At 34.9% G+C, this 23,239-nt stretch overlaps 3 non-coding genes across 3 annotated transcripts; 1 reads left to right on the top strand and 2 right to left on the bottom strand.

Moving 5' to 3' along the window:
* Positions 1–2,620: 2,620 nt before the first annotated feature.
* On the bottom strand, positions 2,621–2,727 carry LOC111783734. The gene has a single exon (XR_002813416.1). It is a non-coding gene; the product is annotated as a small nucleolar RNA R71 (small nucleolar RNA).
* Positions 2,728–3,425: 698 nt separating this feature from the next.
* Positions 3,426–3,532, bottom strand: LOC111783735. The gene has a single exon (XR_002813417.1). It is a non-coding gene; the product is annotated as a small nucleolar RNA R71 (small nucleolar RNA).
* A 15,393-nt stretch (positions 3,533–18,925) lies between these two features.
* Positions 18,926–19,031, top strand: LOC111783731. Its single transcript, XR_002813414.1, has one exon. It is a non-coding gene; the product is annotated as a small nucleolar RNA R71 (small nucleolar RNA).
* Positions 19,032–23,239: the final 4,208 nt, after the last annotated feature.

Below are 23,239 nucleotides of genomic sequence, written 5' to 3' on the forward strand. Positions count from 1 at the left end.
CGTGTTTTTTGTAGCATGGTACAATGTGTGTCAGCAATAAGGACAACAATAAGGACAACAGAGATAAATGATGACTAGATGGCTCCGGATTCTTGGATTTGAAGCTCGATTTTAGGGTAGAGAGGGGCAATGGTTGGTTTAAGGGAGGGAGGAGGCAAACGAGAGAGGAAGCGCAGAGAGACTGAGAGGGATGTTTGAGACCTTCTCATGTACGTCGACGAAGAAACAATCAGAGATTTTAAGCGGTTTACTTGGGGGATTTTCAATGCGATATTAGAGAAAGAAAGAAGGGGCCAACAGCTTGGAGAGGAAGGAATCAAGTGCGTCGGCCATGGTAATGTTTTGTGGGTTTCCAAAAACTTCTTCAACTCATATCTCTCTTGAGACTTCACCAAATGTCACATTATTGTCCCTATAGGTTCTGTTTGGTGGGATCTATAAGATCTGTGAAGAAGCTGAAGGTGGAGTGATAACTCTCCAAAAGTAGAGTCATATCAAGTCTTTTTGTAGTTAATGTTGTACTCTTATTCATCATTTTCTCATTTATTACCTCATTTATTCTAATTAGTGAGCATGAAATTGTTTACTGCAGCCCAACATAAAAAGAATATGATTTGGCATAAATCGATCTTAATTGTACGTTTAATTGAGTTATATGGTCAAATTTCAGACATTTATGCTGCACCATGATGGAGTATCAAAAACAAATGGGGGATGACATGGAAATTTTAAATCCACATCAGCAGTTCAAGTGGATCATTGACTAACAATTAACAAACATCTTATGTGGACAACTTATTTCTTTTCAGCCCTAAAGGGGAACCCATACTCAATATAAAAGGAAAAAGAAGACCAAGAAGGGGAGACACACTTTGGGAGAGAAAAATTGGATTAGACAGCAGATCCTCTGTTGCTGTGAACTGCTGTGAAACCATAGAAGAAGAAGAAAAACCCTAAACCAGCCGTTGTTGACGACAGAAGAAAAAGAAGACCAAGAAGGATAGATTAAGGCAAAGAGGTGGATGTGAGAGCTCAAGGGAAGGGAACTTCCATCGAAGAACAGTAACAAAGTTGGATAACTCTCTATATCCTTACTCTCTTTTCTTATTCTATCCATTTTATATGATTGTGATGTGGGTTCCTCTATTTAATTCAATTTGTATGGAGAGCTAAACTTTATAGGGGAGGTGAAAGAGTTTTATATAGTTTAAGTATGTTGACAGTATGATTTTAGTTTATTAAAGAGTTGTTGTTAATGATTTACATATGTGTTTAATTAGCTACTTTACATACATAGTTGTTCTCTTATTCTCGAGGAGAGAGGGAGCAATGAAATCTTCTCTAATACTTTGGTTCCATTGCAAGGAAACTTGAAGGGTAATAGAAGGGTTATGAATAATTCTTCTCCTAAAGCCTTGTTAATAGAAATTACAACGATTATGAAAATAATCACCATGCATGACCCTTGGAAGTGGGCTTCAGAATCTATTAAAAGGAATAAAAATCTACCACATAATAGAAATTACAACGATTATGGAAATAATCACCATGCATGACTCTTGGAAGTGGGCTTCAGAATCTATTAAAAGGAATAAAATTCTACCACAAAACTCAACAACTTATCTATTTAATATCTCTTAGCCCAACCTTCCTCATGATAGTTGATTTTCTCATCATTTTGTTTTTTGACAGCAGTGGCACTCCTTAGTTTTGTTTAATTAGTCAAGATCACCAACACTCATTTAAATGTTACCCAAAAAATCACTTAATTTCCGGCCATAAAATTAACCAAAAAAATATGTTCCCTGCGGAATCAATAATTTACTCGTTACTTGCTACTTGTGATAGTGTATACTTGAACTTATTTTTGTAAATTTTACATTATTTTAATATATACATCCACAAGTGATCAAGTTTTTGGCACCGTTGCCGGGAACCTAATTTGGTTGTTTTACTTGTTGTAGATTTTTGTGAGTTGGAGCCAAAAAGAAGCCGTAGTAAGCTGAATTTTCTACTGCTGAGTTTAGTGTTGCAGAATTGAGCTTACTACTGCAGAACTTTATATATGAACCCACCTACGGGTTTGGAATTTATTTTGGATCCTGAAATAGAGAGAACATTTAGATAAAGGTTGAGGGAGAAAAGAAAATAACAGAACAAAATATACAGCAAATAGAACTTGGAGACCAACTAAATCGGGAGTTTGAAAATCGAGCGACGATGGCTAATCAAGAGAGAATTACTGCTCATGTCATTTATTTAGTAGATGACACAGAAAGAGCGATCCGAGCATATGCATACCCAATTGTGAAAGAGCTAAATCCGTGCATTACTATACCCGAAATACAAGCAACCACGTTTGAGCTAAAGCCCATGATGTTTCAAATTTTGCAAACATTGGGTAATTTCATGGACTACCGTCGATAGATCCTCACTTACACCTAAAGTCATTCGATTCCAAGGAGTGGATATAGACGTGATTAGACTTAGCTTATTCCTTTATTCATTGAGGGATGGTACTAAATCATGGTTGAACACCTTAGCATTGGGAACAATTGATTCTTGGAATAGTCTAGTAGAGAAATTTTTTATCAAGTATTTCTCACCTACTAGAAACGTACGGTTCATAAATGAGATTGTCGCTTTTCAACAATTTGAAGATGAGCCACTAAGTGAAGGGTGGGAGAGATTTAAGGAGATGCTTAGAAAATGGTCTCATCATGGCACCACAAGAAATAGTGTATAAAATAGCTTACGAAAAATGCTATTATAGACTTTTTATAGCATTTTTCATACGTCGTGACAGCCCATGTTATTAAAAGTCCGAGACTTTTTATAGCGCTTTTTTATAGCTATAATATACGATATAATAGAGTATGAAACTACAACTTATATATGTTGCTATAAAAACATTTTATAGCATTTTATTNTAAAGGTTGAGGGAGAAAAGAAAATAACAGAACAAAATATACAGCAAATAGAACTTGGAGACCAACTAAATCGGGAGTTTGAAAATCGAGCGACGATGGCTAATCAAGAGAGAATTACTGCTCATGTCATTTATTTAGTAGATGACACAGAAAGAGCGATCCGAGCATATGCATACCCAATTGTGAAAGAGCTAAATCCGTGCATTACTATACCCGAAATACAAGCAACCACGTTTGAGCTAAAGCCCATGATGTTTCAAATTTTGCAAACATTGGGTAATTTCATGGACTACCGTCGATAGATCCTCACTTACACCTAAAGTCATTCGATTCCAAGGAGTGGATATAGACGTGATTAGACTTAGCTTATTCCTTTATTCATTGAGGGATGGTACTAAATCATGGTTGAACACCTTAGCATTGGGAACAATTGATTCTTGGAATAGTCTAGTAGAGAAATTTTTTATCAAGTATTTCTCACCTACTAGAAACGTACGGTTCATAAATGAGATTGTCGCTTTTCAACAATTTGAAGATGAGCCACTAAGTGAAGGGTGGGAGAGATTTAAGGAGATGCTTAGAAAATGGTCTCATCATGGCACCACAAGAAATAGTGTATAAAATAGCTTACGAAAAATGCTATTATAGACTTTTTATAGCATTTTTCATACGTCGTGACAGCCCATGTTATTAAAAGTCCGAGACTTTTTATAGCGCTTTTTTATAGCTATAATATACGATATAATAGAGTATGAAACTACAACTTATATATGTTGCTATAAAAACATTTTATAGCATTTTATTAAAGCTATAATAGGTTTAACATAACTAAAAAATTGTGCTATCTTTAACTTATAATAACATTTTGTTAACGCTATAATATAGTATTTTTAGCTTTGATCTTATACTATAATGCACATTTGATAACACTTACATTTCGTTATATATAAAACTTATTATATCTCCTGTTCATTACTATTTTTTCTCAACAATGATTTCTTTTCAATATAATTTACTCTGGACTAAACTTAAAATTGACATATATGGAATGATATTTTATAACACATTAAGTATAAAAGATTCTCATTCATAATTGAAATTTCACAATCTATTTGCACATTAAAAAATAAGAAGATATTTGAAGGTTATAAGTTTTTGTTGTATCTAATTACAAAAAACATAAATCGTTGAATCTCCTACAACTAAATCTAGTGTTGTAATCCACAAGAACAGCTTCCCATTGTTTGCTAATCCCCAAACAAACTTGTACTTTTCATTCCCGGAATACATTCTACCATGTTTTCAAAGTCTGTTAACCATGAAAGAGGCAAATATTAAATACCCAACTTCCAAATTAAAATATTTTATACTTAATCGTACCTTTGAGTGATATTGAGCCTTACTTGATAGACTCACTATATTGCAAGTAACCAAAGTAGCTATAAGCACTATCGGTCCAAAACAAAACAAGAGAGATTTTAAATTCATTGGCAGCATAGAGGTCATAACATCTCCAACAATGTACCTAACAGACAAGTCATCTATAATTGAATTAATTAAATTGACAATTTCTTGTAGTATATGGACAAACAACTTATATAAAAATAGATCAACTCTAAACTAAGAATGAGGTGACCAAAATTTGATAAAACCATGTTGATGGACATGTGCCTATTAGATTTAGAATGAGGATTAAAGCAAGAATTAGGTGCCGCAACTGAGGGATGGTTACTATTACTTGTCACAACTAAGGGCAGTTTTGCATTGTCTTACTCAAAAACATAAAGCATGGTAGTAAATACAACAAATGAGTTGCGGAATATAAAGAAACAAATTCGCTATGATATTTTGTAACAAGTTATAGGTCGCATCAATGACCAAGATTCTTACTTGACAAATAATATGACACAATACATGTCTTCAAGCTCTTGCACACCTACCTCAACCAAAATAGGTGATGATGCATTTGAAATTTCAACTAAAGTTTCACAATATAGAAATATAGGAAGATTTGATGTCCTAAAAAAGAAACTTACAAATAGGTGGAAGTGATTCTTTTATCACAAATAAAATTATGGAAAAAGAAACTTTTCTATTGAGTTTTATTTCGAGTAGTTAGAGCTTGAAACATAATGGCCATCGACTAAGCCTCTTGCAAACTGTATCATCTATTGACAAAATAGTTATACAATAGAAGTTGGGAGTCCAAATGAAGCAAAAGGAAAATGAGAATGAAAAGTAATGTAAAGGTTACGAGGAGAGAAGAATCTTCCAATAAGTCTGTAAGTTAAGAAAAGATAAAAAAATATTAATTTTTAATAAATATCTAAATTGATTAAAAAAAATTGTGATGGTAAAAAAAAATAATAATAATAATATAAAAGTATTTTTAAAACGACCAAAATCATAATATAGTATGATTGTATTGAACAAAAAATCCACCTCTAACCGAGAATCCAAAAGAAAGAATTGATTATTAAAGCTTTTGGTAGGTACAAATTTACTTCTAATATATTAAATAAAACATTTAACATATTACATATACATATATTATATATTTTTAATGTTTATATATGAATGGATTTTCATTGCATTCTCAATCATACTGGCATTTAGTTATACAAAGAAAACTATGAAAACAAACCGTATGGAAGACAAAATAAATAGAACAGACAATTCCAATAGGCGCAAACTCCATACTTACAAAAGAAAACTCATACTGCCATAAAGAGCTCGTTTGAAGTTATGCGGTACCTCAAGCTTGCTTCAATCAGGAAACATTTGCCTAGTAGGCATCAACTCAGCAATGTGATCACTAACACAAAGAAGCCAATTCATCTTCCTTCGCCATCGCCATTGTTGTCCAAACAAAGTGACTATAACAAAACAATGGGAAAGGGAATCAACATTATACTCGGTCACCAATGTCAATCCTAAATAGAATATAAGGTAATATGTCAATCCTAGATAAAATATCAGGCAATGAGTGGAAAAGAGACAAAGCATACCCCAAAGATTTATAATGGCATTAGATTTAGCCAATGCCATACAAATCCCATTTCCGCTCTGCATATCTTCTCCAAGCAACAGTTTAGAAAATCTTTCCTTCAACATCTCAATCTATATAATCCCCCCACACCATTAAAATATAAATATAATTTATATGGAGAAACTCACCAAGAAAAGAGGGCCAAAATTACCTGACGATGAAGGTACTTTCTTCTCCAGCTTCCTATTATCAACATAGTATTTTTCTTCTTTATCAGCAACATTAGGTTAATACAATCGGGTCCGTTAGCCTTTCGAGTAGACCAACTCAATGAAAAAAGGAAGATAGACCTTAGAGCCACTGTGACTGTGCTCCTAAAGCCTCATGGTCTCCAATGTAAGAAAATCAGAGCTTGAGCTAATCTCACGTCCTTGTTCTTCACTCAAATGGTCAAACGTCTCATTTCCAGGCACAATGTGACCAATTCCTTCGCTTTTCAACCGCACTCTCCTCCATTATAATTTTCCCTTCTCAATCACAACTCTAGCACAAAATCAAAGCAACCCACTTAGACTCCACCCACTAGAAGTCTTATCAATCCAAACTCTTCGGCAAATCAAGCACAAAACACAATTTTTGGACAGAGAATTCAACATCCAGAAAGCCAAATCAAAGAATATGGGGTTCAAAGGATTTAAGGCCACTATTATTAAAGCAAAAAGATAGAGAAAGATAGCCATAAAAAAAATCAAAGAAAAACAAGAAGAAATAGGTCGAGTATGAAAAAAATTGGAAAAAAAAAAACACTTGTACATCTCAAAAAAAACACATAGCAAAAGGTCCTCCCACAAAGAGCTACAAATGCTCCTCTCCACAAAGAACGACAAATCATATTTGAAGATTACTCAGATTACCCTGTAGTGACATGGCCAACCAATTTAAACCTGCTGTTTAGAAATTTTGGATTGAGAGAAGAAGAAACATAACAGAAGTCCTAATAAAAGGGGCCCCAGAGAATAAAGGTAGAAGGAGCAAAATAAAAAATGAATGATAAATAATAATAATAAAAAATCGGCCGTAAATGAAACTTTGTTGGGCCCACTTGTTTTTCAAGGCCTTTTATAGCCTCATTTGAAAAATGGTATAGCGAAAAGCTATTAAATGTACCATTTCTTATAGTATGGATTACCTCATTGTATACAAATGGAGACGTTCTACGATGGATTAAATATTGCTACTAAACAAGTAGTTGATGCTTCCACCAATGGAGCTATTTTGTCAAAGACATACAATGAAGCATATGAAATTTGAAAGAGAATAGCATCTAACAACTGTCAATGGGCCGATGTGAGAAGCAACCCAGGAAAGAAGACCCGAGGAGTACTTGAAGTTGATGCTTTGTCCTTTATCAATGTTCAACTAGCTTTGGTGACTAATATTTTATAAAATCTAGCATTGGGACAAGACTCCATGATCAAAGCACTCGTCCATACAGCTACTGTAATGAACTAAACAGCAGCCGAATCTTGTGTATATTGTGGAGAGGAACACACTTTTGATCAATGTTCAAGCAATCCGGCCTCAATTTTTTATGTGGTGAATCAAGCTAGTCAAGGAAACCCGAAAAATAATCCCTTCTCAAATACTTATAATTCAAGGTGGAGAAATCATCCAAACTTCTCATGGAAGGGACAAGGCTCATACAACCAACAAATGTCATCTAAAGCAAATTACCCTCCGGGTTTTGGATTACAAAATCAATTGGCATAGAGTTCTCAACAAGTCAACATCCAAGGGAAAGGAACTAGTCCATCTCAATACAGATCGGGAACATCTCTTGAGAGCCTAATAAAGAAATATATAGCAAAAAATGATGCCGTGATACAAAGTCAACAAGCCTCATTGCGAAATTTGGAAGTTCAAGTAGGTCAATTAGCAACTGAGTTACGAAATAAGCCTCTCGGGAAGCTGCCAGCAGACACCGAAGCACAAAAAAGAGAAGACAGAGCAATGTCAAGCAATAGAGTTGAGAAGTGGAAAAAATACCCACCAGGAGAGAAAAAAGTGCAGAACGATAGCCATTCCCAAGAAGTTGCTGATACATAGCAGAGAAATGAGGAAGCTGCGGTATAGAAAGAACACAACAAGGATTAGGCAAAAATTGAGAAGCTGCCTAAAATGCAAACAACAGCTACAAGAGTGCTAGTGTCCATTAATTAAACTCTTTCAATCAAACAAAAACCTATGTTCTTTTATTTGAAATTCGTGGGTCTAATTAAACCCATTAAAATCCATTAATTTGCCTTAAATTTTCCAGATCAAATCACTTATAAAACCCAAATCCATAGATTTTTGGGATGTATCAATTATGTGTTTGATTTCCTTCAAAAAAAAAAAATATTAGACCCATTTGCAAACCACCTTTCTTAAAGACTAAAAAGGAATAAAAAACCATAGACTAGAGAACACACCTAAACCGTCCAAAAAAATCAAATCCCTTGTCAAATCAATTCCGTGTTTATCTCTATAAACCTTAAGGCTAGTTTAAGAGTGGAGATCGAAGCATCCGATATAGGATATGGAGGAATCCTGAAACAGTCTTTTAACAAGAAAGAATCCTTTGTCAGCTTTCACTCGGGGATATGGAATTCTACTAAAACAAGTTACTCAATAGTAAAGAAAGAAATACTCTCAATAGTACTCTGTGTACAGAACTTTCAAAGTGATTTAATTAACAAAAACTTTGTTATCAAAATGGCTTCAAAAGCATCCAAATTTGTTTTAGAAAAGGATGTGACGAATTTCGTATCTAAACAAATTTTTGCTAGATGACAATCAATTTTATCTTGCATCGATTTTCAAATTTTGCTTATAAAAGGGATCGAAAATCCGTTAGCTGACTACTTCTCAAGAGAGTTCCTACTCTCAAAGAAATACTCTCCCTAACCACTCTCCTTCATCATGCGATGATCGGAAGAAATATTATGGAAAAAGGGAAGAAGCCCATTGCTTCTTCGAACACCCCTACTCCAATGATAGCTGATAGTTATGCTATGGATGTTGGTTTAACACTCATGACCATCTAAAGCAAAACTTGCTAAAAACCAAGCGCAGGTTATCCCTCCATCGAGGCCTTCTGCCTCTTTAACACGGCCATTTGCCGTTACTCCATCAAGACCTACTGTCTCTTCCGCTTCAAAGGGACCTTCTGTCCCCTCAACCTACTCGGACGTAGTTGTTCCCGTTTGGTTTTCTCCAGTTCCTGAAATCCGAACTTATTTTCAAAAATCTGTATCTCTACCAGAAGCTCTAATAGAACCTGAATATGGCGATCCAAAGATCAGTGAGGTCGTCAAAAAAGCATATCCATCGGGATTCTTCTATATCCCGGAAGACTTCCATAAGACCTGAAGGTTTTATGAATTCATCTTGGTAGACACCAAGTCTATCGAAATTACTCATATTCTGAGTCGCGATGACCCTTAAAAAATCGCGTACTCAAAATAAAAAATTTTCAAAGTCATGAATACGACGTATTGGAATCAAGATCAAAAAACTTTTTCAAAACCTTTTGTTCCTTATTGGTTCTTGTATAGAGATTATCAGATGATATGGTTCAATGTCATTTGGTATAAATTACGAGCATTCATGGTTCATTCAATTCTGCCAGAATGCTCACAAAATCCATTAACCATTTTGGTTTATAAAATGGTGGATATCTTTGGATCTGCGAAAGATATATTTTCCGTTCCGATACTGGAATTGTTCCATTACTTCATTCAAAATATCTCAAAAACTTTTTCCATTGACTATGCCTTTAGGGTATATTTTCAAATTCCTTGGATTCTAACCTGGAATTTCCAGATAAAGGAAAGTGAAATAAGTAAAACAGGTCTTCAAAGTAATCAAAATCAAATGGTGGGATACATACACCTATACCCACGCAAATTTCAAAGCAGCGAAGGTCTGGTTATTGAGAATGGTCACCTTCAAGATTTATCTAAAAAGAAAACCACCGAGTTTCTCAATTGAAAGTCTAGGCTGCTTGCATTAGCCGAGACAACTTTAGAAGCTGATTTCCAAAAGCTTCTTCAAGAGGTCCTGTTCAACATCTTCTTTTTCTACCGTAGAAGGAGAACAAGATGCAATCTATGATCTCAATGATCCATTTTTGGATTCTCAACCACCTTGTTAAAAATAGCCATTTACAAAGGACTATAATAGTCGTTAAACTATAGGTAAAAATAAATAAATAATAAATAAAAAAAATCCAAAAATGAAGGTTTTGTGACATATTCTTCTCCTTTTCATTTAACTTATCTTTTCCCTCTTTCAAATTTGTCTTCCTCGCAAATTATTTGCTCTTTTGATTCTTCTTCTTTATTTTCTTTTTCTCATCAGTTTCTTTGATGAATATTGTAAATTATTTCCTCATCTTTATTTTAACTTTTATGTATAGGTTTTCATCTACCATTTCTTTTTAAAAAAATTCAATGTATATAGACAAGAGCCCATATCTTGTCTCCTACTTGTAATTTAATTATTTCTATGGTAAATTAAACTAAGATGATAGAGTTCATGTAAATGTTACTCTAGTCATTAAGCATCCAAATGGTATCAGAGACTTAGAGGGTCGTGTTAGATCCAAAAGATAGCTCTTAAATAGAGGTTGTCACCACCACACCTCCCACTCCTTTCGGTATCTTCAAATGATGGGAGGCACGGTTGCTCACCCAACCATGTTAATCTGTAATTCCAGAAACCTTGCATTTTCCTCCTCACCGAGTACGTAAAGCAAATGGTAGTTCAAGTATTAGTGGTTTGCAAAGAATCGGTTGTTTACGAAGAAGATACACAATAAAATGACAAAAAGGACAATATACAGTAAGAGACGATAATATGGAATTTAGAGGGACCTCATGCATATTGTATGTTCATAAGCATAGGGATACTTCCCCAAAGACGATAAAGTGATGTAAATTCAGCAATAAATTTCAAAAACTTGATCGCTTGTGAATGTATATAATAAAATGATGTAAAATTCACAAGAATAAGTGTAAGTATACACTATCACAAGTAGCAAGTAATAAGTAAATTATCGATTCCACAGGAACCTATCTTTTTGGTTAATTTTATAGCTGAAAATTAAGTGAATTTTTGGGTAACATTCAAATGGGTGTTAGAGATTTTTAACTATTTAAACAAAACTAAAACAGAGTTCCATTGCTGTCGAAAAACAGAAAATGATGAGAAAATCAACTATAATGAGAAAGGTTCAGCTAAGAGAGATTAAATAGATAAGTTGTTGAGTTTTGTGGTAGATTTTAGTTTCTTTTGATAGATTCTCAAGCCCAGGTTATGAATGGTGATTATTTCCATAATCATTGTAATTTCTATAACAAAGGTATAGGAGAAAAATTATTCCTAACCCTTCTATTACCCTTCAAGTCTCCTTGCTATGGAACTAGAGTATTAAAGAGAATTTCATTGCTCTCTCTTCTCCCGAATAAGAGAACAACTATGTATGTAAAGTAGCTAATTAAACATACATGTAAATCATTAACAACTCTTTAATAAACTAAAATCATACCGTCAACATACTTAAACTATATAAAACTCTCTCGCCTCCCCTATTAAGTTTAGCTCTCCATACAAACTGAATTAAACAAAGAAATCCACATTTTCATCATGTAAAATTGATGGAATAAGTTAAGAGAATAAGGAAATATAGAGTTATTCCGGTTTGTTGTCGTTCGTCAATGGAAGTTTCCTTCTCTTGAGCTCTCACGTCCACCTATTTGCCTTAATCAATCCTTGTTGGTCTCCTTCTTCTTCTGCTATCAACAGCTGCTGAATTAGGGTTTTCTTCTTCTTCTCTAGTTCCACAGCAGTTGACTGCAGCAGAGGCTGCTGCTGTGTAATTCGATTTTTCTCCCCAAGGTGTGTCTCTCCTCCTCTTGGTCTTCCTTTCCTTTTATATTGAGCCTGGGTTCCCATTTAGGGCGGAAAAGGAATAAGTAGTCCACAGAGGATGTTCCTCATTAGGTAGTCAATGACGCATTTGGACTACTGACGTGGATTTAAAATTTCCATGTCATCTCCCATTTGTTTACAAATTTGCTACTCCCACATGGTTTAGCATAAATGTCTGAAATTTTACCACATAACTCAATTAAATATACAATTAAGATCAATTTATGCCAAATCATATTTTTTTTCATGTTGGACCGCAATAAACGATTTCATGCTACTAAGTAGAATAAATGGGGTAATAAATGAGTAAATGTTGAATAAAAGTGTAATATTAACTACAAAAAGACTTGATATGACTCTATTTGTAGAGAGTTATCACACTCGAGATAGCTCATCCTTGAGCAATCATTCTCTCCACTCATTCTCCCTTAGCTCGACTCTTTTGCTAGCATCCCATAGTTTTCAATGTGGCCACATTTGTGATGTAACTCACCTGAACAATAAGGATAACTTTCTCCCTATTATTATTATTATTTTATTTTTTTATTTTTTTATTTTTTTTATTTTTTTTTTTACTTTTACATCCCAATTACCTTCGATTCAGACACCTCCATTGGTGATGCAGATTGCCTGACAACAAGCAATTCTTTTTCAATTTTTTTTTAATAGTTCAAGCTTTAGGTTGAAGAGGAGTGGTCTCGGGTATGATTTTATATATATATATATATATGGGGGCGATGAAATTTTCTTTAATACTCCTAAATTTAAACTAGCCATTGTTCTCAATGAGCATTAGTGTGGGTGTGGAATCATTCTTGAAAGTAATTTGAGGTGTAGAAGCTCTTGGTTAATGGTTTAAAGGTTGGATGAATTATGGGAATTCTTTCTGATTAAGGTGGATTATGATAGATTGGATCATCACCTTAACTTTGATGAATACTCTTCAATGTAAGCTTCAATTTCCTTAACCCTTTTTTTTCTTTTAAAAAAACACACCACTCACCTTCCTGTTTTATTTATCCATAAAGCATTTGACAATACATCCCTAGTTCTTGCACAAAACATCATGACTACATATGAGACAAAATATGCATGATCTATTACCCTTCCTAAAACTTCATGCTTCTAGGTTGCATGCATGTGCATGATTCAAAATTAAATGCAGTCAACATAATAAAACAAACCCAACAAAAACAAACACAACATAAGGATGCATGCTTCTAAATCAGACATCAAGTAAATCAGACAGCAAGGTTATAAAGGGTGTGGTAAGAGAATTCCTTTGATTTTAGGCATCATTAGAGGAAGTGTTCTCTTCCTCCTCTACTACATGCGATGATTCTTTTCGGTTCCACTCTTTAAAAATTTCGTCAGGAAAACTTGGGAATGCTGAACTTTTGGACTTGTTCTTAAGGTTTTATGTTTTTCCTCATCCCTGTTTTTGACATAAGACCAATATGCCTTACAACTCCCTTCACTATTTTCGCACCAGCTGAGTAAAGCCTCTTGCTGTTTCAGCAGTTGATCCATATCGTTTGTTGCTCTGTTGTCTCTCCTCTTGCCAGTTGGCGCCATCCCTATGGGTTTCTATGTAGTCCATCAAATTTCTTTCCTTAATTTTTTCTTCTTCCTCATCAAAAGGGACTGCAGCCTCCAGGCACAGCATGGTTATCAGCTGTGGAAAAAACAATCTCCCCACTTTCTTACTTGCACATTTGACAATCTCATCCGTTACGATCTTGCCCACATCGACGCTCAAATTCATTATGATTGCATACACAAGTAAAACTCTGTCAGCTAACAATATAGTATCATGTGTAGTGGGTAGTAAGTTGGTTTTTACGAAAGCAGCCCAAACTTTTGCTTCGGGGTTGAGGTCTGCTACTATTATTGTCCTTGCTCCTCCTCTCGAGAGCTGCCATCGTGTTTCTTCTATGGCTTCCATCTTCAAGGCCATCTCAAGTTGATCATCCGATGGAGCTAGCACCATTTTGTTGAAGGTGGCATACTCAAAAGATTTTAGGTGAAACAGTTGGTTGATAGCTTTAGGGCTCCAATCAACTATTTTTCCTCTTACTAATGTTGTGTACCCTTCCATTTGATCAATATGTGTGTAAAACTCCTTCACTGTCGGCACTATAGCTTATTCCCTTTGGTGACAGAACATCTCCCACCCTAGATCGTTGATGGCGTTAAGAAAGGACTCTGGGAATGTAGGGTAAAATGCTGGGAATCTTCTTTCCACCAACACTACTCTTGACTTGAAGAGTTCATACCTGTTGTACGCCTCCTCGTTTGCGAATATTCATTTTTGTGTTGGGAGGTTCTCAATTTTGTTTTTGCCATTCTCTTCGTTTCAAACCGGTGCCTGTCAGGAAAAGATCTTGATTTATTTCTTCTACTTCATCTTGCTGCACTTATTCCTTCCCTTGCACCGTTTTTTTTGCCTCTTGTTCTCAGTGTCATGATTGTCGGTTGCAAGCTAAATTTTTATCCTTATTGCTTGTAAGTGTGAAGGTAAATTGTTATCTCTTGTGGAAGTAGGTTGTATATAAAACAAAAATGACTCCTGGTGGAAGTACAATTTTTTTCGTTTTTTTTTTTTTTAATTATTATTATAACATACAGCAGACTGCTACCACAATTTTAAAATTTTTTTTTTTTTTTAAAACAGCAGTATGTTGTCAAGGACAATAGGCTGCTATATACAGTAGTCTGCTGTCATTTCTTGACAATAGGCTACTGTAATTATTATATATGTTTTTTTTTTTATTCTTTTTTATTTTTTAACAGCATCCTTCTCGACAGCCGCAGGCTGCTTTACTTTGGGTAGAACAACCGTTTGCTGTCATTTTTTTTTTTTTTTGATGTAGCAGCTGTAATTTTTTTTTCTTTCAAAGTTTTCCTTTTTCTTGTTTGATAGCAAATTGGTGTCATTTTTTTGTGTTGGTGCTTTGACTTGAGGTTTCGTGAGAAAGTGCACAACAAGTAAATCAAATTCATGCAAATGAGGAACAACACGGTACTTCATGGCAGCATACACCGAAAGAGAATAACTTTGATTCTAATTACAACTTAGTATGTACCAAATGTAATTAACCTCTTTACTACTTTGAAATTAGCCTTGTTAACCACATCAGAATCCTCTTAATTCATCTACCAAAAAATGGCTACTTCCGTGGGGCATGCCAGTCATTCATGATAAAAATGTAAAATAACATCTAAAGAAAAACTACCATTCCAAGATAAGTGAAGATAACTATTTAAAAATAATTAAAAGTGCATAAATATAAGGAGAACGAAAAACTAACTTGGCTTCTCGGGAGTTTGTTACCCGTTACCATTCCTTGTCAGCTCCCGTTTGCTCCAAAATGTTTTATTTTTACACTCTTTAAGCTCAAAGAGGCAATGCCTCTTTTTACTTCTCCACCCAAATATGGCATCAGTCTCTGTCCATTCACTGTGAAAGGTCTCCTTTCGTCTCCATGTTTTATCATTATTGCCCCATAGGGAGTGACTTCTTCAACTATAAACGGACTAGACCATCTTGATTTTAATTTTACAGGGAATAATTTCAGCCTTGAGTTGAATAGCAACACTCTTTGTCCTTTGTAGAATTCCTTAGGCCTAATTTAGTTGTCATGCCACATTTTTGTTTTTTCTTTGTACATCTTAGCATTTTCGTAGGCTAGGTGCCTGAATTCTTCCAATTCATTTAGTTGCATTCGCCTCAAGTCTACATATGTTGTATAATCAAAATTTAACTTCTTTAATGCCCAAAATACTTTATGTTCCAATTCCAGGGGTAGATGACATGCCTTCCCAAAAACTAGCTTGTAAGGAGATATTTCTAACGGGGTTTTAAAGGCTGTCCTGTATGCCCATAATGCATCATCAAGTTTCACCGACCAATCTTTCCTGTTGGGTTGTACCACCTTTTCCAAAATACTTTTAATTTCTCTGTTGGAGACCTCTGCTTGCCCATTGGTTTGAGGGTGATAAGGTGTCGTCACTCTATATTTTACATTGTATCTCTCTAAAAGACTATTCATCAATTTTTCTCAAAGTGCGTGCCCTCATCGCTGATTAATGCTCTTGGTACACCAAACCTAGTGAATATCTTTCTATTTAAAAACTTGAGTACGGTCTCGCTTCCACCCACTTGGACACATAGTTGACAGCCACTAGAATATATAAGTTCTCATAAGATGCCGGAAATGGTCCCATAAAGTCAATGCCCCATACATCAAAAAGTTCCACTTCTAAAATTGAATTCACTGTCCTTTGCCCTCCAAAATGACCTCCATATGGAGATGCATGACATTGTCCAAGAATTGTTGGTATTTCGCTGTTTGGAATACATATTCTCATTATGCCGTCTCCACATTGTTTAAAAAGAAAAGGTTCATCCCAAATGTAACTTTTGGATTCGTGAAAAAACCTCTTCCTTTGTTGATAATTTTTCTCTTCGGGTATGATGGCACAAGCCAAAAAATTTGCTATGTTTACATACCATGGAGTTGCTGTCATTCTGCTACTACTGTATATCCCAAGTAGCTGTTCATCCGGAAATGCATCATCAATTTCTTTGCTATTGACCTTTTCTTCCATGTTCTCCATTCTAGATAAGTGATCCGCTACGTGGTTATTAGCTCCTTTTGTGTCCACGATTTCTATCTCGAACTCTTGTAACAGTAGAATCCATCTAATTAATGTTGGCTTGGCATTCGGTTTCATCATTAGGTACTTGATTGCTGCGTGGTCAGTGTGCACTTTCACCTTCGCTCCAAATAAATAAGCTCTGAACTTTTCAACAGCGAATACTATAGCCAACAATTCTTTTTCAGTGGTTGTATAATTCACTTGAGCCTCATTCAACGTTTTACTAGCATAATAGATAGGATGAAGTACCTTTCCCTTTTCTATCCTAACATTGCCCCCACAGCATGGCCACTAGCATCACACATCAACTCAAATGGTGAATTCCAATCGAGTGATGACATTATAGGAGCTGTGGTCAGCGTTGTCTTTAATGCTTGGAAGGCAGTCATGCATTGTTTGTCAAAAACAAATTTTTTATTTGACTCCAACAAACTACACAACGATTTTGCAATCTTGGAGAAATCTTTAATAAACCTCCTATAAAACCCTACATGGACCAAAAAGCTTCTTATACCTTTAACTAACGTAGGTGGATTCAATCTTTCGATAGTTTCTATCTTGGCTCTATCAACTTCTATTCCTCTTCTTGAGATCTTGTTGCCTAACACTATTCCCTCATTAACAATAAAATGACATTTTTCCCAATTCAGTACAAGATTCTTCTCTTTACATCTTTGTAGAACCTTCCCTAGATTGCACAAACAAGTCTCAAAAGATTCTCCATAAATTGAAAAATCATCCATGAATATCTCCATAAATGTTTCTACCATATCTGTAAAAATGGCCTCCCCAAAATAATTGAAACATCATGATCGGCTTTATAATCTAAAATGATAAAATCTGCAGAAAATATGAATTTGTCAACTTGAATTAAGATGTTCTCAATCTTTCCTTCGGGATAAGTGATGGACCTATCGGCTAGTTGTAAGGTGACTGTAGTCGGTCTAGCCTCTCCAATCCCCAACTTCTTGTAAATAGATAGAGGCATTAAGTTGATGCTTTGCTCCCAAGTCACATAATGCTCTTCCTAGCTCCTTTCCTCCAATCGATACAGGAATAGTGAACGATCCAGGATCTTTCTCATTTAGTGCGATCTTGTTCTTCAATATTGCACTACACTCTTCATTTAATGACACCACCTTAAATTCTTCAAACTTCCTTTTATTAGTGAGTACATCCTTCAAGAACTTCACATAATTTGGCATTTGCTTCAAAGCTTCCATTTGTGGTATATTTATATGAATTTCCTTCAGAATATCCATAAACTTCTCAAAATGGGCTTCCTCTTTCTTTCTTTTTATTCTTTGTGGAAAAGGAGGTGATGGTGTGTATGTTCTGCTCTCTTGTCCACTGCTGGTTGTTGTTTGCATTTTAGGCTGCTCCCCAATTTCTGCATAATCCTTACTGTGTTATTTCTATACAGCAGCTTTCTCATTTCTCTGCGGTGTATCAGCAATTTCTTGGGAATGACTGTCACCTTGTTCTGCACTTTTTTCTCCCCTGCTGGGTATTTTTTTTTCCACTTCTCAACTCTATTGCTTGACATTGCTCTTTGCCTTCTCTTTTTGGTGTTTCGGTGTCTGTTGGCAGCTTCCCAAGAGGCCTATTTTGTAACTCAGTTGCTAATTGACCTACTTGAACTTCCAAATTTCACAATGAGGCTTGTTGACTTTGTATCACGACATCATTGTTAGCCATATATTCCTTTATTAGGCTCTCAATAGATGTTCCTGATGTGTATTGAGCTTGGGTAGTTCCTTTCTCTTGGGTGTTGACTTGTTGAGAACTATAAGCCAATTGATTTTGTAATCCAAATCCTGGAGGGTAATTTGCTTTAGATGGCATTTGTTGGTTGTACGAGCCTTGTCCCTTCCATGAGAAATTTGGATGATTTCTCCACCCCAGATTATAAGTATTTGAGAAGGGGTTATTTTATGGGTTGCCTTAACTAGCTTGATTCCCGACATAGAAAATTGAGGCCGGATTGCTTGGACATTGATCAAAGGTGTGTTCCTCTCCACAATATACACAAGATTCGGCTACTGTCTGGTTAATTACAGCAGCTGTATGGACTAGTGCTTTGATCATGGAGTCTTGCCCCAACGCTAGATTTTGTAAAATATTAGTCATCGAAGCTAGTTGAGCATTGATAGAGGACAGAGCATCAACTTCAAGTACTCCTCGAGTCTTCTTTCCTGGGTTGCTTCTCACATCGGCCCATTGACAATTGTTAGATGCTATTCTCTCTAAAATCTCATATGCTTCATTGTATGTCTTTGACAAAATAGCTTCATTGGTGGAAGCATCAATTACTTGTTTAGTAGCAATATTTAATCCATTGTAGAAAGTCTCCATTGGTATACAATGATGTAGTCCACGGTGAGGACACTTCCTAAGCATCTCCTTAAATCTTTCCCAAACTTCACTTAATGTCTCATCTTCAAACTGTTGAAAAGCAAAAATCTCATTTCTGAACCGTGCATTTCTAATGGGTGGAAAGTACTTGATAAAAAATTTCTCTGCTAGACTATTCCAAGAATCAATTGTTCTCGGTGCTAAGGTATTCAACCATGATTTAGCATCATCCCTCAAAGAATAAGGGAATAAGCTCAATCTAATCACGTCTTTATCCACTCCTTGAAATCGAAATGAGTCACTAACTCCCAAAAATGACTTTAGATGTAGGTGGGGATCTTCCGACGGTAGTCCATGAAATTGCCCAATGGTTTGCAACATTTGAAACATCACGGGCTTTAGCTCAAACGTGGTTGCTTGCATTTCGGGTCTAATAATGCACAGATTTAGCTCTTCCACAGCTGGGTGTGCATATGCTCGGATTACACTTTCTCTATCATCTGCTAAATGAATGGCATTAGCAGTAATTCTCTCTTGATTAGCCATCATCACTGAATTTTCAAACTCCCGATTTAGTTGGGCCATTTGCTGTATATTCTGTTCTGCCATTTTCTTTTTCTCCCTCAACTTTTGTCTAAAGGTTATCTCTTTCGAGATCAAAAATAGGTTTCAAACCCGTAGGTACTCATGCACAGAATTCTGCAGCAGTAAATATAATTATGTAGCAGTAAATTCAGCAGTAGAGAATTCAGCTTACTATGGCTTCTTTTTTTTTTTTTTTTTTTTNCACGAAAATCTACAATAAGTAAAATAACCAAATTAGGTTCTCTGGCAACGGCGCCAAAGACTTGTTTGCTTGTGGATGTCTATAATAAAATGATGTAAAATTCACAAGAATAAGTGCAAGTATACACTATCACAAGTAGCAAGTAATAAGTAAATTATTGATTCCACAAGTAACCTATTGTTTTGGTTAATTTTATTGCTGGAAATTAAGTGAGATTTTCGGTAACATTCGAATGGGTGTTGGAGATTTTAACTATTTAAACGAAACTAAAACAGAGTGTCACTGCTGTCGAAAAACAAGAAATGATGAGAAAATCAACTATAATGAGGAAGGTTCAGCTAAGAGGAGATTAATTAGATCAGTTGTTGAGTTTTGTGGTAGATTTTAGTTCCTTTTAATAGATTCTCAAGCCCACTTCCGAGGGTCATGAATAGTGATTATTTCCATAATCGTTGTAATTTCTATTAACAAAGCTCTAGGAGAAGAATTATTTCTAACCCTTTTATTACCCTTCAAGTCTCCTTGCTATGGAACTAGAGTATTGAAGAGGATTTCATTGCTCCCTCTCTTCTCCCGAATAAGAGAACAACTATGTATGTAAAGTAGCTAATTAAACATACATGTAAATCATTAACACCAACTCTTTAATAAACTAAAATCATACCGTCAACATACTTAAACTATATAAAACACTCTCACCTCCCCTATTAAGTTTAGCTCTCCATACAAACTGAATTAAATAGAGGAATCCGCATCTTCATCATGTAAAATTGATGGAATAAGAAAATAGAGAGTTTTCCAAGTTTGTTGTCCTTCGTCAATTGAAGTTTCCTTCTCTTCAGCTCTCACGTTCACCTCTTTGTCCTAATCAATCCTTGTTGGTCTCCTTTTCCTTCTGCTGTCAACAGCTGCTGGATTAGGGTTTTCTTCTTCTTCTCTAGTTTCACAACAGTGACTGCAGCAGAGGCTGCTGGTGTGTAATTCGATTTTTCTCCCCAAAAAGTGTGTCTCTTCTCTTGGTCTTCTTTTTCCTTTTATATTGAGAATGAGTTTCTCTTTAGGGCTGAAATGGAGTAAGTTGTCAACATAGATGTTACTCATTGGTTAGCCAATGACCCACTTGGATTCCTCATTGTGGATTTAAAATTTCCATGTCATCCCCCATTTGTTTCCAAATTTGCTACTCGTTGAACATAAATGTCTGAAATTTTATCACATACCTCAATAAAATGTACAATTAAGATCGATTTATGTCAAATCATATTTTTTTTCATGTTGAACCGCAATAAACGATTTTATTCTCACTAAGTAGGATAAATGAGGTAATAAATGAGAAAATGGTGAATAGAAGTGCAATATTAATTACAAAAGACTCGATATGACTCTACTTCTAGAGAGTTATCACATAGGAATACTTCCCCAAAGACGATGAGTGTGGACGTGCACAGTATGATGATGATGATGGTATTCATGGGGAGCATGACACTATCGAGTTCCGCTGACCTCCGAACGTCGCTATAGATTAGCTTGACCAGAGGATCCAGGGGGTGTGTGAGCCCACTGGACATTCACACTCGTACGTGTGGGTCGTGTGTAAGGAAGTACTACACATCCAATTTGTTCGAGATTAGAGGCCACCCCTAGAGAATAGAGATAGCTTCGAAGAGCGTGATTGCATGTATTTGCATTTGCATGGTCCTCTATAGTGGGCCCACTTATTGAGTATTGTTCAAAATACTCGGGTCATGTGCTACATCATTTTTTCAGGTAAAGGCAAGATGCACATGTATAGAGTACGGGGGTATCGTGAGCCGAGACTGTTGCAAGTGCATAGGATATACTTATATTTAAATACTTAGTCATAGGTTTGAATAGGTTGTTTTGCATTTCATCGTTTTAAATTATTTTGGATTTGTTGTTTTCCCTAAATTTCAATACTTCTCATCTTAACATGCAAGACTATGACTGTGTTTTTCAGAGGAGAGGATGAACACTGCAATTCTTTGTTATTACAAAAATTAAAATGTGTATCACTTAATCTACTAAACTTTAGTCAAAAATAGATTTCTTCAACTAGACTTCTTGAGCCCAAACGTGTGAACTCGAACCCGCACTTCAAATACATCACATGAAAACATTTGAGAGATAAATTATCACCCTGTGATTCAGTTAAACTCAAGTCAATTTAATCCATTTCAATTTTTTCTTGAAAGAAAAATTAAAATGTGTCTCACCCAATCTACTTAAATTTTAGTCAAAATTAAAGTTTTAGAATTAGACTATCAATATCCCAACTTGTGAAGTTGAACCCGTATTTCAAATACATCATATGATAACGTTTGAGAGATAGGCTTCACGTCGTCTTTGGATTTGGAAGTCAAGCCATAATTTAGACAGTTTTCTATCCTTTTGACTGGATTTGAAAGTTAAGCCCGTTATTCAGACAAAGTTTTTCATCCTTAATTTGACCCCTCAAACATGTAGTGTACTTCCGATAAAGGTTTATTTAACCAATTCAAAAATTTTTATTTAAATACATGAGCTAAGAGATATTTTTTTCTATTAACTTAAAATGTAAGTATAAAAACTGCATTCTTCATTCTCATCATCTGTATGTCAAGTAAATTTATACCTAAACTCGCATTTCAAATACACCATATGAGAACATTTGGGAGATGAGTTTGGCTAGAGGTGTACATTCAACCCGACAACTAGGACCAATCCAACCCGGACTACAAGGGTTGGGTTGGATTAGCTTTTCGCGTTGGTTTGAGTTCATTTTTCTAATCCCGAACTAACTCGGTTTGATTTCAGGTTCATAGGACAAAACCCTCGGGGGTTGACCCGAACCAAATAAAAATATATAAAATATACTAAGAGATTCACACTAGTTTGCTAAAGTGGTAATTTGCCCTCATTTAAAACACTCATACTTGTTTGACCCTAATCAAATACCTTAATTCTTATTGTTTTAATATCCTTCTTTTTAGTTTTCAATTTTATTTAGTTTCTTTTATTTATTTATATATATATATATTAATCCAACCTTATTATTTTATTTTATTATTTTTAGTATCTAATTTTTTTTAATATTTTTTTTAGTATGAGAGAGAATTTTATTTATTATTTTAGAAATTTTTTGACATCAAAATTAGTGGAGACAAAATTGGATCAATAAAAAATTAGTTTAAATTGATTTAACGATTTTGTAATAAAATTGAGACAAGTAATTTTAAATTTCAATGTATTTATTATCCATTTATTACAACATTATTATATCATAATTGATATATATGTTTTTTTTTAATAGTTTGCCGCTCTCTCACTCATCATCTAACTTCATCCTAATTGAAGTTATTTCAATTATAATATATTTTTTATTTGGTTATATATAGTATTTTTAAACTAATCATTTTTATTGCTTTTTTTAATTTCATGATTTATCCTTGTATTTTTTTTTTTTTACTTTAACCAATTCCCAATAAGTGTCAATCTTTTAATTGTCTTTAGTTTATGACAATATTAACCACTTTCGCTCGATGT

This window comes from Cucurbita pepo, chromosome LG20 (genome assembly GCF_002806865.2).
Source record: "Cucurbita pepo subsp. pepo cultivar mu-cu-16 chromosome LG20, ASM280686v2, whole genome shotgun sequence".
NCBI classification, from domain to species: Eukaryota; Viridiplantae; Streptophyta; class Magnoliopsida; order Cucurbitales; family Cucurbitaceae; genus Cucurbita; species Cucurbita pepo.